Below are 16168 nucleotides of genomic sequence, written 5' to 3' on the forward strand. Positions count from 1 at the left end.
GCAGATGAGATTAGCTACAGTGTGGAAACAGGCCATTTGTCCCAACAAGTCCACAGCGACCCTCCGAAGAGTCACCCATCCAGACCCATTTCTCTCTGACTAATATACCTAACTCTGTGGGCAGTTAAGCATGGCCAATCCACATGACCTGAACATCTTTGGACGATGGAAGAAAACAGGACCACCCAGAGAAAACCCACGCAGACACCGGGAGAATATGAAAACTCCTCACAGACAGCCACCCAAGGCTGGAATCAAACCTGGGTCCCTAGCACGGTAAGCCTGCAGTGGTAAACAGTGAGCCACTACATATTGCAACCCGAAGTAGGCAAGCAGGAGGTTGGGAGAATGCAGCAAGCCAGGCAGCACCAGGATGTGGAGTAGTCAGCGGTTTGGGTATTAACCCTTCTTCAGGACTGAAACGTTGACTTCTCTGTGAGAAATGATTTACGGGAATGTTGCTGGGGGTTGGAGGATTTGAGCTACAGGGAGAGGCTGAATAGGCTGGGACTGTTTTCACTGGACCATCAGAGGCAGAGGAGTGACCTAATAGAGGTTACAAAATCATGAGTGGCATGGACAGGTTAATAGACAAGGTATTTTCCCTGGGATGGGGGAGTCCAGAACTAGAGGGCATAGGTTTAGGGTGAGAGGCGAAATATATTAAAGGGACAACTTCTTCATGCAGAGGGTGGTACTTATATGAAATGAGCTGCCACAGGATTTGGGTCAGGTGTTGTCAAATGGGACTAGATTAGTTTAGGATATCAGGTCAGCATGGACAAGTTGGACAAAAGGGTCTGTTTCCATGTTGTATGTGTCTCTGATTACTGGTCCTGATGTAAGTTTAAAATCGAGTCCAAGTCACTTTGAATAGTTCAATCTTGTTGAGCTCACCTCCTGAAAAGTTTCAGATGAATCCCTCTGAGCGATACTGTTTAAACATGCTGAGTTGGACAAAGTATCCCATCAAGTTCAACACAAACCCAGAGTTGAAGAAGTCAGAAGTCAGAACACCAAGGGGACCAAAACTGATCACAATATTCCAGGTACGGCCTCATCAACGTCCTGTAGAACGACAACATAACTATATCTATACTCAGTTCCCGAACTGATGAAGGTTAGTGTGCCTAAACCTTTCTTCACTGCCTTGTGTATCGATGTAACCAGAGATATAGGACCTACTTTAAACTGAGCCACAATCCTGCTTCTGGGAGCACAGTGACTAATAGGGACGGCAAAAGGGAGATTGACCTTTAAATGGAGTATAAAAGTAGGGAAGTTATAGTGGAGGTTTTGATTGAAAGGGCAGTGAAGATTCAACCAGCTGACAGTGGATCTCAATCACATGTAGATCAGACCAGGTTCGGACAGCAGGAAACCAGATAGGTTTTTACAACAAACCACAACGAGGTCATCATTAGACTCTTAATTCCGGATTTATATTGAATTCAGATTCCACCATCTGCCGTGGCAGGTTTTGAACACAAGTCCCTAGAACATTACTTGGGTGAATAGTCTGGTGACAATAAAGTCGGCCATCGCCTCCCCTGAACACATTGGCTGATTGTGTTCAGAGGTAACAAAGGAGCAAGAGGTTTTAGCAGCTGCTAAGTTGTTGATATTACACAAGGGAACATCAGTACTCTCAGTAATGGCACATACTGAAGTCAGTGTCCTGTATCAGAGGGAAGGGCTCGGGAACCATAAGAAATAGGAACAGGAATATGCCATTCAGCCCCTTGAGCCTGCTTCTCCATTCAGTAGGATTCTGGGTGATCTGGCATTCTCCACATTCACTTTCCTGCCCTTTTCCTGTAACTGTTCATCCCCCGACTCTTCACGAATCTATCGATCCTAGTTTTAAAGTGACATGAAGGCTGTCAACAGAGTTACTGGGGTGGGGGTGGGGGGTGGGGACGGGGGCTCAGGTCGAACTTGGGGACTAAAACAATGGCTTCACACTTCACAATATTTAACTAAGGGAATGTTTATGGTTATCCAATGCTGGAAATTGGGCAGGCATTCAGATAAAATTATTGGTAAATTATGAATGATAGAGGAGTCGGGAGAGAAGTGGTGTTCAGGCACAGTTGGATATCATTAGTATAGATGCTAACACCAGCAGCTACGGTAAAACAAATAAGAACGGAAGACACTAAAAGCAGACCCTCCCAGAGGATAGAGTGATGCTGGAGAGGGTCAGTTCTGTCATTAACCCTGATCAAGGCTGTCCGCAGGTCGACGAAGGAATGTTCATCCCTGTCACCGTTACAAAGGATGTCAAATATGACCTTGATAAGAACTGTTTCAGGGGTAGAAACCAGACTTGAAGGCTTTAAACACAGAATTCTGGAAGAGATGGGAATGGCTAATTCAACAATGTTACATCCAAACCAACACTTCTATTCGTGCGATAATAATAGAAGTGTTTTGGTTTTTATTTCGAAGATTCTCAGCAACACTGAGTAAGAAGCAACAAAATTAACACAAGAAGTACTGCAATTGCTACAATGTGCCTGCTCCCAATAGGGGGCCATCAGTGTGAAATTAACTGTCTACAAGGGACAATATTGTAAAGGAATTACCCAGTTCATAGCTATAAGAGGGGAGACACAGACTGCTTGATCCAAACATATAATGGGCGGGAGTTGGCCACCGGGCACTTCGAGCCTGCTGCAACATTCAATAAGATCATGGCTGAACTGAATTCAACCTCAACTCTCCATTCCAACACATCCCCGACAATCTTTCATCCACTTGGTTATCAAGAACCTATCTACCTCTGCCTTAAAGATTTTGAATCCACTGCCTTTTGAAGAAGACACACAACCCTCAGAAAGAAAATAAATCATGCTCATTTTTGTCTTCTACATTTAAAATATGACCCTGTACTTTCAGATATTAAGATAGGGACACATGCTGCATTCAAATAATACCTGTGGTACAGTTAACTATGTCAAAGTGCTTCACATGAACATTGTGAGAATTCCTTTAAAAATCACAAGACCGGAGCACAGATGAGACAGGTGACCAAATTCTTGGTCAAAGGGACAAGTCTAGGGCAATCTTTTGAACAGGTTCAATTTCCCAAACATCAGAGGACAAAGACGTGCACAGCAAACACAAAATAGCAAAGAATGGGGAACAACAGTGTCGTCATAACGTCACAGGATGAGTAATCCAGGGAACATCAGTTCAAATCCCACCACAGCAAGAGGTAAGATGTGAATAATTCAAATCATAAATGGGGAACACAAAGTAAGTCTCAGTATGGTATCGATGGCACTGACGTCAATTGTCCTAAAAACCCATGTTCACCAATGTCCTTTCATGAGGGAAACTGCCATCCTTGCATGGTCTGACTAACATGTGACTCCAGACCCACAGCAATGTGGTTGACTCTTAAACTGCCCTCTGAATTAGCACAAGCAAGACACCTTGCACTTAGGGATGGATAACAAACATCAACCTTGTGAAAGTGTCATAACAGAAATTGCTGGAGAAACTCAGCCAGTCTGGCAACACTGGTGGAGAGAGAGAGAAAGAAACAAAGACAATATCCTGGCTTGAGTCCAGAACAGTTGTGAAGAAGGGTCACAGCACTTGAAATGCTAACTCTGCTTCTCTCTCCACATGTGCTGCCAGTCCTATTGGATTTCTCCAGTATTTGACGCATTTTTGTGTTTCAGATCTCCATCATCTGCAGTTCTTCATTACACTGACTTAGGGAAGCTCAAATCCCATAAAAGGGTAGAGCAGAAGCGCTGGAATTACTCAGCAAGTCTGGCACCAGTGATGGAGATTAAAAACAGTTCGTACTTCGGGTCATTGAATGATCTTACATCAGGGACAAACTTTTGGGGAAGCTGCAAGAGTAAAAGGCACCAGTGTAACTTCAACATCTGGGAGAACTCTCTCAGCCTTAGGGGTCAGGCTGACTCAGCATTCTGGTCCTGCTCATTACCTGTTAAATTCTCCATTTGTTGTTCTTGTTATATTTCTACATGGTTGACACATTCCTATGTTTTAAAATGAAATTCCAGCAGGCAGGAATTTTCCATGTATGTAATCATACATTAGAGGGTTTGGAACGTGAATGTAACTTTTAAACAGAAAGTATTTATTCATGCATGGGGTGTGGGCATCGCTGGCAATGCCAGCATTTATACCCATCCTTAACCACCCTGTGGTTGTTTGGAAAAGTGCATGAAGGTGTCTGAGATTGTCTTGATCAGCACAGCAATCTCAAAGATGGGTGTGCTCAGGTACAAGTACCCTCCACTCCCACAGCCAAGTCTGCATTCACTTCAATTATAGATGCCATCTAAACCTCCCAGGACAAGGACAGCATGGGATGACAATCAGAATAAAGCTTCCTCTACTCTTCAATTGCAAGTGAAGCTACCTCAACACTGTCCCCAACAAACACTGCCAAGACAGAGACTGCATTGGGTTAGATACAGAGTAAAACTTCCTCTACACTTCCCCATTCATACAGTCCCAGGGGAAGGACAGCAAAGGGTTAAATAAACAGTAGAGCTTCTTCCATTCTGACTGACACTTAGTCCGTACTATACCAATCCTCAAGGAAAATTCAGAACTGAGACTATTATCTGGTACTGAATTCACACATCCTAATGGGAATGACAGCAACAGAAAATCATGTCGTGACACACAGATAAAACACACACAATGTACAACAAAACTAGACTGTTATTGGGATCAAAGACATTGAAATGACAGGAGACATAGTCCCTGCAGTGATCCAAATGTGAGCTGAACAAATTTCACACTTGAACAATATTCCCTGAGAATGCAATGTCCACCTCACTGCTGTCTATTCAGTTCCTCTGCTCTCGTTCAGGGCCTAGGTGCGGCTGACCACATTGTGGCGTGGGGGTTAAGAGGTTGGACAGTTAAGGTCAACTTGGATTGAGGGCATCCTTTGTCATGCCAGTGAGGTCAAGGGTCGCTCATTTACTCAACTTATAATCGGGGACAAGGGGATGTCAGGCTGGGCTTGTATCAGTTTGAGTTTTCAAGAAACAGATGATCCAATGGAGCTGTATAACATCTGGAGAGGACTTATTGTAAATGTAATGTCAACTCAATTCTAGCCAGAGACTAGTCTCTCATTTAAGATAGGAGAGTTTTTTATTTCTCTCAAGTGTTCTCGAGTCTTTGAAATTCACTTCTTTAGAGACCAGCATGTGGTGGTGGGTAACGAACTGGTTCTGGGTTGGACGGTCAGTCAATGTTGACTCGATGGGCTGAATGGCTTACTTGCACGCAATTGGCCTATATCAATCAAGAATATGCACTTGCTTTATGGTTACCGACATCAAATTACATGAGTGGTTTTGGTTATTTCATCTCTTATTATTGTATTCAACCAACTACAGCATCTAGAAACTTGCTTAATTACTATATCCAATATCTGCAGAGTACTTTTTCTTTTTGTCAAGACCATTATCTTGAACTCCGACGTGTGACCTCCTCATTGCTGTCAAAGTTCTTTATTTGTCTCTACATTGTCATGTTTTTACTTTGTCGAATGTCCTCCTGGCATTTACAGTTAAGACCCTATATTCTGCCCTCGTCAACATTTTCCCTTACAATTCTCTACTAAGGATTTCATGACAAACCTCAGAGTGTGGTGAGACTGCGGAACTCACTACCACAGTGAATAGTTGGAGTGGAATACACTACAACTGAGGGTAAGCAACCCAATACAACTGAATGTCACTGTCACCAGATCCACAACACAGTGAAATTTAAACATGCAATGTCCCTCAATTTCTCAACTGTCCCGAACCAGACTTGATGAAGAACAGATCTTGCACATCAACATTATAATTTAAACAACAACCAAATTATAAATATGGCAAATTTTCTCGGACAAAGTTAAAGATGATAATCTCATTAATAGCAATTATTTAAACCCTTTGATCAAATCCCCCACCATCTCAGAGACAGAGACTTTAGCGGCAAATTAAGAAAGATTTTTTTTTTAAACTTACCATTTCAAGCAAACAGTTTCCAACAATGGATTGCCAAGCCTTTGTGCAATCTTTGGACTATGACTGTTTCACAGACACGTAACTGTAAATCTAATTTAAAAGTCACTGCTGAATGTGAATAGACACCCCAGTATTCAGCCATTTCTTACAGGCTGGGACTCATTCCCAGAAAGAGCCAACAATTCTTTAACTGGACAGTAGAATCTAGAGAGAACAGCTCCTGGTCTCAAAGAGCAGCAGTGCCCAATGGAAGCAAAGTTGCAGGGGTGGGGGAGCACGACCGCATAAAACAAAAAAAAAGACCGACTCTCCCATTATCAGTACTGTCAGAATGTGCAGGAGTTCAGTCCTCGCAGTGGCCCACAGCAGCTTCACCAGCAGAATCAGATTGTTGGGAGCACTGGTGTGCGCGCTGGTGCTTCTGCAAGGTGCAGAATGATGAGAACCTCCGCTTCCACTCGGGGCAGGTGAACAGCCTCTCCCCGGTATGGCCCCATCTGTGCCTCAGCAGTTGGGAGGAATTGCTGAAGGCCTTCCATCACTCTGGGCAGGGGAAGGGCCTCTCCCCCGTATGGACCCGAAGGTGGGATGCCTGGGTAAAGTCCTTCCCGCACTTGAGGCAGGAGAATGGGCTCTCCCCGGTGTGGACCCAATGTTGCCTCAGCAGGGCAGAGGTATCATTGAAGGCCTTCCCGTACTTGGAGCAGCTGAAGGGCTTCTCTAATATGTGAACCCGGCGGTGGGTCAGTAGGACAGAGGAATAGCTGAAGGTCTTCCCGCATTTGGGGCAGGAGAATGGCCTCTCGCCTGTGTGGACCCCCTGGTGGCTCTGCAGAGAGTAGGAATGCTGAAGGTCTTTCCGCACTCAGGGCAGGAGAACAGTCTCACCCCGGTGTGACTGAGCCCATGAGTCTCCAGGTCAGATGGGAAACGGAAGCCTTTCCTACATTTGCCACATTTTCATGGTTTCTCCACGGGATGGGATTCCTTGGGTTTCTCAATGACAGAAGCTTCAGCTGCACACAAACGCGTGGACAGCACCTCCCTGCCGTGAATTCCACTTCCCAGTCTGTATAAGATTTACTGGCTCCACAATCAGAGTGCTGCAACAGTCGGGTCTCTCTTTCAGTCTCACTGATGCTGAAAACGTACTGAAAGAGGAATCAAAAAGCTTGGTTCCTTTTCACAGAATCATAGTCGAAACTTGTTATAGTCCCGATGGATTCAGTGACTGCCAGACATTGACGTGAAATTGAGGACTGCAAATGCTGGAGATTCAGAGTCAAAGCACAGCAGATCAGGCAGCATCTGAGGAGCAGCAGAGTCAATGTTTCAGGCAAAGCTCTTCATCTATTGATATTGAAACGTCCATCTTCAGATCTTCAAATAATCTGTAAAAAGAGATGACAAAAGTCATTACAGTCAGTCCAGGTTATAAATTCCCAACAAGCAATTCTACTTTCTGCAGAACATTCTTTTCTTTTTCCACAAAATTGAAAGCACCATCCCACCCCCTCTCACCCCTCTATTCTCACTCCGCTCAAACTAATCCTCCCGACGGTACTGATTCAGGATCTTACAGAGACCGAAAAGTGAAAACATCAAGACAGACACCTTAGAATTTTAGATACCTCCACCTGAAAGTTAGTATCTTTCACGACATCTAGGAGTGAGTAAGTCTGATTTTGGGAAGCAAAAAAAAGTGTTAATTCAGGATGGACCTTCAATGCAGCTTCTTGAGAAACAACCAGACACGAAATGGTTAACATCTGGGGAGGTGGAAGTGGGGAGATGGAGGAAATGAGATATCAAGGCATTGACACCGACACCAGACAGAAACTGAACACACAGGCAGGGCAAACATTACGGGCAAGCCAGAGTCACAGAGATACACTGCACAGAGACAGGTCCTTCAGTCCAACTCATCCGTGCCGACCAGATAGCCTAAATTAATCTCGTCTCATTTACCAGCACTTGGCCCATATTCCTCTGAACTCTTCCTATTCATATACCCATCCAGATGCCTTTTAAATGTTATAATTGGACCTACATCCATCACTTCCTCCGGCAGATCATTCCTTACACTTGCCTCCCTCACCTCAAACATATTATCCTCCTGTTCTGGAGTTCTCCCATCCCAGGGAAATGACCTTGTCTATTTACCCTATCCATGCCTCTCATGATTCTATAAATGTCTGTAAGATCACCCCTCAGCCTCTGGTATACCGGGGAAAACAGCTCAAGCAATGCACTGCGTTTCCTTTTAGCTTCACACTCACAGAACCTTACTCCCGTGTAAAACATTGTTTCCCTCCCCCACACGGTCCATGGGAAAAGCCAAGACTGCTGAGACTCTGGAGTTGGGGGAATGCCACGTAGAATTCCTGCAATGTGGAAACACGCCATTCAGCCCAACAAGTCCTCATCGACCATCCAAAGCGTAACTCATGTGGACACATTCCCCCTATCCCATTCCACTACACTTACTGCACACTATGGGCCCATTTAGTATGGCCACTTTTCCCGAAACTGAACACCTTTAGATGTTGGGAGGAAACTAGAGCACCCGGAGGAAACCCAGCAGACCCGGCAGAGAGAATGGGCAAACTCCACACAGAGAGTCGCCCCAAGGCTGGAATGGAAAGTAGATCCCTGGCGCTGTAAGGCAGCAGTGCGAACCACTGATGCATCGTGCTGCCCATGTGTGCAGAAAGAGGTGGGGGCTGGGAACTTTGTTAATTGTACTACGCAGTGGATTGTTGTGTAAGGTTAAATCTCACGGCATCCAGGGAGAGCTAACCAACTGGGCACAAAATTTAGAAGCGCGTTGTTGGAGATGCTGGAATCCTTCCTGAAAACAACAAATGCTGGAGATCACAGTGGGTCAGGCAGCGCTGTGCTACTCTATGACTGGACAGTGTGGACGTGGAGATGATGTTTCCACTAGGAGAAGGGTTGAGGATGCCAAGTCATTGAGGGCATTTAAAACAGAGATAGGTTCTTGATTAATAAGGGGTCAAGGGTTATGAGGAGAGGGCAGCAGAATGGGATAGAGAAACATATCAGCCATGATCGACTGGTGGAGCAGACTCGATGGGCCAAATGGCCTCATCCTGCTCCTGAGTATTGTGGTCTTAAAGCTGGGCAGGTGACTTAAGGGGTTCTCACAAACTATTTCAGAATCCTGAAGAGGGGTTGTTGGAATCGAAACTTTAACTCTGCTTTCTCTCCACAGATGCTTCCAGTCCTGCTGAGTTTTTCCCGTGTTCTCAGTTTTTGTTTCAAATTTCCAGCATCCACAGTTCTTTGTCTTATTTATCACAGTCATTTCTTGCCCTTCCCAAGTGTCGGAACCTCATCTCCCTGATCTACAAACTGTTCACTTACCCTAGAAATGACCACTACCTCCTTATCAAAGTAGATCACTTTGTTGCAAAATGATTGTTCAATTCTGTGACCAAAATTATTGCATTCGTAATTACTTACACCAGGGACTCTCAATATCTCAGGCCAGAACACAGCTAGATTGTTTCAGACAGTACATTTATGTGATTTGATACAATTCCCTATTCCCGACATTACCAGCGTGTTGCAGGGAATGGAGGGTTTGAGTTAAGAAGAAGCTGGGACATTTGTCCAATGGAGCCGAGGAAGTTGACAGTTAACCTTATAGAGTTTTTTAAAATCAGAAAGGGTATAGATAAGGTCTCATTCCCAGGAGGCTCAGAATATTTTATTGCTCCAGATGGTGCAAAAGGGGGTCAAAGCTTCAACAGAAATCGAGCAGAGCTGAGAACAGACAACATTTAACTCTGTGGGAACAGGGAGATCAGAGGACACAGAAATCAGGACCTGAAATCCGAGCTGACACCAGACTACCATGTTATCAGTGCTTTGATTAGCAGTGCCCACCCTCCACCTTTACTGAGCCTCTCAGTCGACTTGAATGCCACGTATCCCCTCGATATTCCGGATCCAATCCTTGTCATTCTGAAGCCATATCTCTGTAAGGAGTCTCAGATCATAATTATTCTCTACAATGTGTGCAGTCAATTAATTCGCTTTTGTTACAATGCAGCACACATTCACAGACTGAGCTTTTAGTCTTATTTTTTGTGAAGGTTAGAATCCAGTTTTGATTGCTAGTACATTTATTCTTCTTGTCCCTTTCTCTCATTCTCTGGTGTTTGGTTTCCACATCACTCCATTGCTCACTGGCCTTGATTTGGACTGGCTGTGGTAAATTGCCCAGTGTTTAGGGATGTGCAGGTTAGGTGGGTTGGCCATGGGAAACGCAGGGTTATCGTTTCAAAGTAATTGAAGGAGTAGGCTATTTGGCCCATCGACCCTGCTCCGTCATTCATTAAAATCATGGCGGATCGATCAATCGTCTCAGCACCTCCTAATTGCATTATCCCAACTTCCCTTAATTCCCTTTCCACGCAAAAAACCCATCCAACAGTGTCTTAATGAAGCTGCCTCGACTGCTTCCTTGAGCACAGAATTCCATTAATTTACCATTAACCACATAGGTCCTGCCCTGAGTTGCCTCATCAAAATGCAACAGCTCATATTTGTCTAAATTAAACTCCATCCACTACTCCTTGGCCCATCGGCTCATCTGATCAATTATAATTTATATTAAACTTTCTTTCCTACGTTCTTCCCTAAAAGCTGAAAATCTCCACCCCACACTCTCACCCTCCATTCTCACTTTGTTGAATCTAATCACGGATGTCCTCATCCTGAAGGGTTTGGTTCATGCTGATGAACAGGCCCACATTCAAGGGGGATCTAACTGAAACGTGCAGAACATTGAACGCCCTGGACAGATTGGATATTGGGAAGATGTTTTCATTGGGAGGAGAGACTAATACCCATGGGCATAGCCTTAGCATAAAGGGAGAATGGAGATTAGGAGAAATTTCTTTAGCCAGAGAGTGGTGAATCTATGGAATTCATTGTCACAGAAAACTGTGGAGGCCAGGTCACTGAGTATGTTGAACATTGAGATAGAGATGTACAGCACAGAAACAGACTGTTTGGTCCAACTTGTCCATGCCGACTAACTATCCCAACCCAATCTAGTCCCACCTGACAGCACACGGCCCCATATCCCTCCAAACCATTCCTATTCATACACCTACCCAAATGCATTTTAAATGTTGCAATCGTACTAGCCTTCACCACTTCCTCTGGCAGATCATTCAATAAACGCACCATCCTCTGCGTGAAAAAGTTGCCTCTTAGGTCTCTTTTGTATCTTTCCCCTCTAACACGAAACCCATTCCCTCTCGGTCTGGACTCACCCACCCCAGGAAAAGACTTTGTCTATTAATCCTATCCATGCCCCTCATGTTTTTATACATGTACAGTTACAACGTTTAAAAGACATTTGGATAAGTACATGAATACGAAAGTTTCGAAGGTTTATGGGCCAAACACTGGTCGGTGGGCCGAGTTTAGTTTGAGAACATACTCAGCACGGACTAGTTGGATGAAGGGTCTGTTCAGTGCTGTCAGACTCTGTGAATGACCTGTACTGGTCTTAAAACCATTTTCTTACCTCCCCCGATAAGCATCCACTTCTTTGTTGTTCAAAACTCAGATGAACTTAGCCTTAAATATGTTCAATGACTCCACTTCTGAACTCAATTCCTCTTCGTAATATACCACTTGCCTGCTGCATCTGCCCGACAACTGGCATTGACTGGTTTGGAAGGAATCTGAGACCCCTTAGTACATCCATACATCATTCCTGATGAAGGGCTTGTTCCCGAAACGTTCCCTGTCCTTCTCCTCAGATGCTACCTGTTGTGCTTTTCCAGTGCCACATTTTTCGACTTTCACCTCCAGTCCTCACTTCCTCCACATTCCAATATGTCACCATTTCAACAATGCACTGCTTTTCTTTTAAACAGCAAAGGCTATAACTTCACATTGCCGCACTGCACTTGCCATGTGTTTGTCAATTGAGACACAGACCTGGACCAACTTCGGGAAGAGGCAAAACACTGAGTTCTGAACAAAAACCGTAGCACACTCAAAACGTCGGCTCTGTTTACCTTTCCACTGATGCTACTCGACCCGTTGGCTTTCTGCAGTATTCGCTGTGTTTGTTCGACACAAATGCTGCTTTCCATTAAAGAACTTCAATCCCTGTCCTCTGGTAACTGACCCGAGTCAGTGGCAATAGGTTCTTCTGATCATTAAGGTAAAAACAATGACTGCAGATGCTGAAAACCAAATACTGGATTAGTGGTGCTGGAAGAGCACAGCAGTTCAGGCAGCATCCAACGAGCATCGAAATCGACGTTTCGGGCAAAAGCCCTTCATCAGGAATAAAGGCAGCGAGCCTGAAGCATGGAGAGATAAGCTAGAGGAGGGTGGGGGTGAGGAGAGAGTAGCATAGAGTACAATGGGTGAGTGGGGGAGGAGATGAAGGTGACAGGTCAAGGAGGAGAGGGTGGAGTGGATAGGTGGAAAAGAAGATAGGCAGGTCGGACAAGTCAAGGAGACAGTAACTGAGCTGGAAGTTTGAAACTAGGCAAATGTGGCTGTGGTACCGAGTTTGTTTCACAACATGGTTGAAGAGCTTCAGAGCAGAGGAAATGACCTGGGAGTTGCAGTGGGAGAGGGACCCCCAGAGATTCTTGTCGAGAGAGGAGGAAAAATTCTTCAAGGCAGGCATCCTTGCAAGAGGATTCGCAGTCGGGTTTAAATCAACGAGGTAAAAACAATGACTGCAGATGCTGAAAACCAAATTAGTGGTGCTGGAAGAGCACAGCAGTTCAGGCAGCATCCAACGAGCAGCGAAAACACCACGTCTTCTCCCATCATTGACAACAGCCGCTGGAAATCTCCAGTTAACCATCTTTGCTCCAAAGAGAACATTCCCAAACTTGGGAATGTCTCCACAAAATGGAAATTGCTCATCCCTGAACATGATGCATGTGTTACAATGGGGAAGAGGTTTTGGCAAAATATTGTCAGTTAGCAGGTGGAAAAATGTTCAGGAAGTAAAACACAAATCCCAGTCTCCAGCTTTGTGAATCTTTTGAAACTCTTTGGGAAGTGGAATTCGAGGAGAATGAAGGATGAACTGTCCGACTGAGCAGAGACAGTCCAGACACCGTCCCCTTGTTTAAGAGGCCGATTGACTCTGATATTCTCCGGAGATGAACTGACCCGAGACATTGAAAGAATTCTCTGCACATCAGGAATTCAAACCCATTCTCGGCTCGGGGCCAATGAGAAAATTCGGGAAGAGGCAAAACACTGAAAGGCTTGGAGGGCGATGGCCCCGGTGTAGGAGAGCTCGTTCCTAGTGTCATGGATGTGCCTGCAGATGGTGGGATCAGGCTGTCCCCATGTCTCCATAATGAATGTCCAAGGCTTTATTATGGAAAATTAAAACTGAGAGAAGATAATGGTAATTTTGGGCGGGGCGGGTTGAATTATGAATTGAATAGTAGGTTCCTCAAAGACACTTTGCCAGCCGCGCTGGGACCTGTCTCTGTGGCGCAATTGGTCAGCGCGTTCGGCTGTTAACCGAAAGGTTGGTGGTTCGAGACCACCCAGGGACGGAGTGCTACTTGTTCTCGCTCCTACCGCTTTCTTGGCTGCGAATGTGCACGTTTTTCATGGTTTCAGGGAAATGTTTCCCAAACGGAAATCTTTTCCACTGAGGCAGCACAAACGGGTTTCTGAATTGATTGAATTTCGAACGTAAAGGACTGCGGATGCTGAGAATCCGAGACAGAAAGCGAAACTGCTGGAAAAACTCAGCAGGTTTGGCTGTACTTGGATGAGGTAAAAAACGAGTTCTGAAATGTTGTCTCTGATTCTCTTTCCACAGATGCTGCCTGACCTGCTGAGTTGCTCCTGCAATTTCTGTTTTTGACTGAACGTCCATTTCATCTTTCGGGATGAAACACCCAGACTCGCCATTTGCAGATATTTAACCCTTTCGAAAACTGTGAAGTGATTGGATTCAAACAAACTCAGCAATGATTTACTCTTTCGCAGCTCCACAGGCAGATAGACCTGGGAAATGAAGCTGTCAGTGTGGTTCTGTATTGGTGGGCCGAGTGGTGAATGCGATGGACATGAAATCCATTGCGGTTCCCACACGCAGGTGTGATCCCTGCCGACTTCAGTTGAGAAACGACATCAAAAGAAAAGGGAGATTGCTCCACGGTTTTTTTTTAAAATGCAATCAGTGGACGGGTTGAAATATTTCAATCACATTGGCACTGGTCGGGAATCTGCCTGAAAGGGTGGAACAAGCAGATACCCACAGAGCTGCTATTGAGGCGATGAGCCAAGAGTTTGGAAATGAAACTAGAACAGTGAGGGGCGTGAAGTCGTGATCGAAGTTAAGCAGGCACCTGAGGATAAAGGTGTTTTATTTCCCGGTTAAAGATACTGCTTCACAAAGTTGGGACTATGGAAGGGAAGCAGTGACGGTGATTATCTTTGGCTGTTCCTCTTGTGAATGTTCCCATTGCTGCGCATGTCCGTGTTAACGTCAGAACTCTGCAGCATGGTGGCGTTAGATACGCACAGTGCCAGGGGCGCAATGGATGACGCATCTGACTCCACCTACCTGTTTGAAATGCAGCTCACAGCTTCTTCACATACCCCAATTAATCTTTCTCATTGTCCTGAAGCCGGCACACGGTTTGAATTCCTGATCTGCAGGAACGAGACTCTTTTCACTGTCTCGCGTCGGGAAATGTCCCTGAGAACATCAGAGTCAAGTCATAGCGCTGTCAGAGGAGAGGAAGCTGAAATAGCCCCACACGCTGCTCACGGGCACATTTCACTTTCCCCAACACACTGCCCCAACCACTGCGCCTCCTGGGAGTGGAAAGGAAACAAACACCAAAACCCAGTCTCAGCTTTGTAAATCTTCAGGAAATAAGAAAACTGTTCATCCCTTCGGATCTTCCATCCTGGGCTGACAGCCTTGATTTTAAATGGATGTCCAGTCAGTGCCGACTCGTTTTGGCTGAAAAAAATCTTCCTTATCTCATCCCAGCATTTCTTGCCAGAGAGACCTGTGTGGCAGAGTTCATGTATATATTTCCTTGTATGGTATTTTGTAAATAACATTCGTTTGCTGGTTGTTTGTATCGGGTATTTCAGGTTCATTCGCCGCTGTTTAAGTGTGTTGGGAGGTTTGTGGGCTACCATGATGCTGAGAGGTTTGATTTGTCTGGACATCATTTCCCAGATGTCTTTAATGTTAAGTAATGTGCTAGGGTTTCTGTAGACGTTGTGTCTACTTGTGTCTGTTTGTTGATGTGAAATCGGCACACTGGGTTTATTGGGTAGGCAAAAGTGAGGACTGTAGATGCTGGAAACCAGAGTTTAGATCAGAGTGGTGCTGGAAAAGCACAGCAGGTCTGACAACTTCCGAGAAGCAGGAAAATCGACGTTTCGGGCAAAAGCCCTTCATCAGGAATAGAAGCAGGACGCTTCCAGGGGTGGCGAGATAAATTGGGGGGGTGCTGGGCCAAAGGTAGCAAAGAGTACAATAGGTGAATGGGGTTGGGGACGTAGGTGACAGGTCAGAGAGGAGGGTGGAGCGGATAGGTGGGAAGGGAGATTGACAGGTCCTGAGGACAGCGCTCAGATGGAAGGTTGGAACTCAGCTAAGGTGGGGGGAGTGGAAATGAGGAAACTGGTGCAGTCCACATCGATGTCCTGGGGTTGAATGTATCCGAGGCAGAAGTTGGGGCGTTCTTCCCCCAGACATCGGGTGGGGAGGGAGCGGCGATGGAGGAGGCCCAGGTCCTGCATGTCCCTGGCAGAGTGGGAGGGGAGGTTGAAATGTTGGGCCACAGGGCGATGGGGTTGATTATTGCGGGTGTCCTGGAGATGTTCCCTCAAACGCTGTGACTTGATTCTGCGACGGGGCTCCAGTCTCCCCAATGTAGGGGAGACCGCATCGGGAGCAATGGATACATGAAACAACTTTGGTGGAAGCCTTCGAACTCCCGTGACCCGGGTTCGATTTCCGGGCAGGGAAGCAATTTTCAGTAGAGAAGTCAAACTTCGCTGCCATCTCCCTGGTGGTCTAGTGGTTCGGATTCGGCGCTTTCACCGCTGCGGCCCGGGTTCGATTCCCGGTCAGGGAA

General features: G+C 45.6%; 2 non-coding genes across 2 annotated transcripts; both read left to right on the forward strand.

The window, feature by feature from the left end:
• Window positions 1–13535: 13535 nt before the first annotated feature.
• Window positions 13536–13609, forward strand: trnan-guu (transfer RNA asparagine (anticodon GUU)). Its single transcript has one exon. It is a non-coding gene; the product is annotated as a tRNA-Asn (tRNA).
• Window positions 13610–16096: 2487 nt separating this feature from the next.
• trnae-uuc (transfer RNA glutamic acid (anticodon UUC)) lies at window positions 16097–16168 on the forward strand. The gene has a single exon. It is a non-coding gene; the product is annotated as a tRNA-Glu (tRNA).

Source organism: Chiloscyllium punctatum, chromosome 36 (genome assembly GCF_047496795.1).
Source record: "Chiloscyllium punctatum isolate Juve2018m chromosome 36, sChiPun1.3, whole genome shotgun sequence".
NCBI classification, from domain to species: Eukaryota; Metazoa; Chordata; class Chondrichthyes; order Orectolobiformes; family Hemiscylliidae; genus Chiloscyllium; species Chiloscyllium punctatum.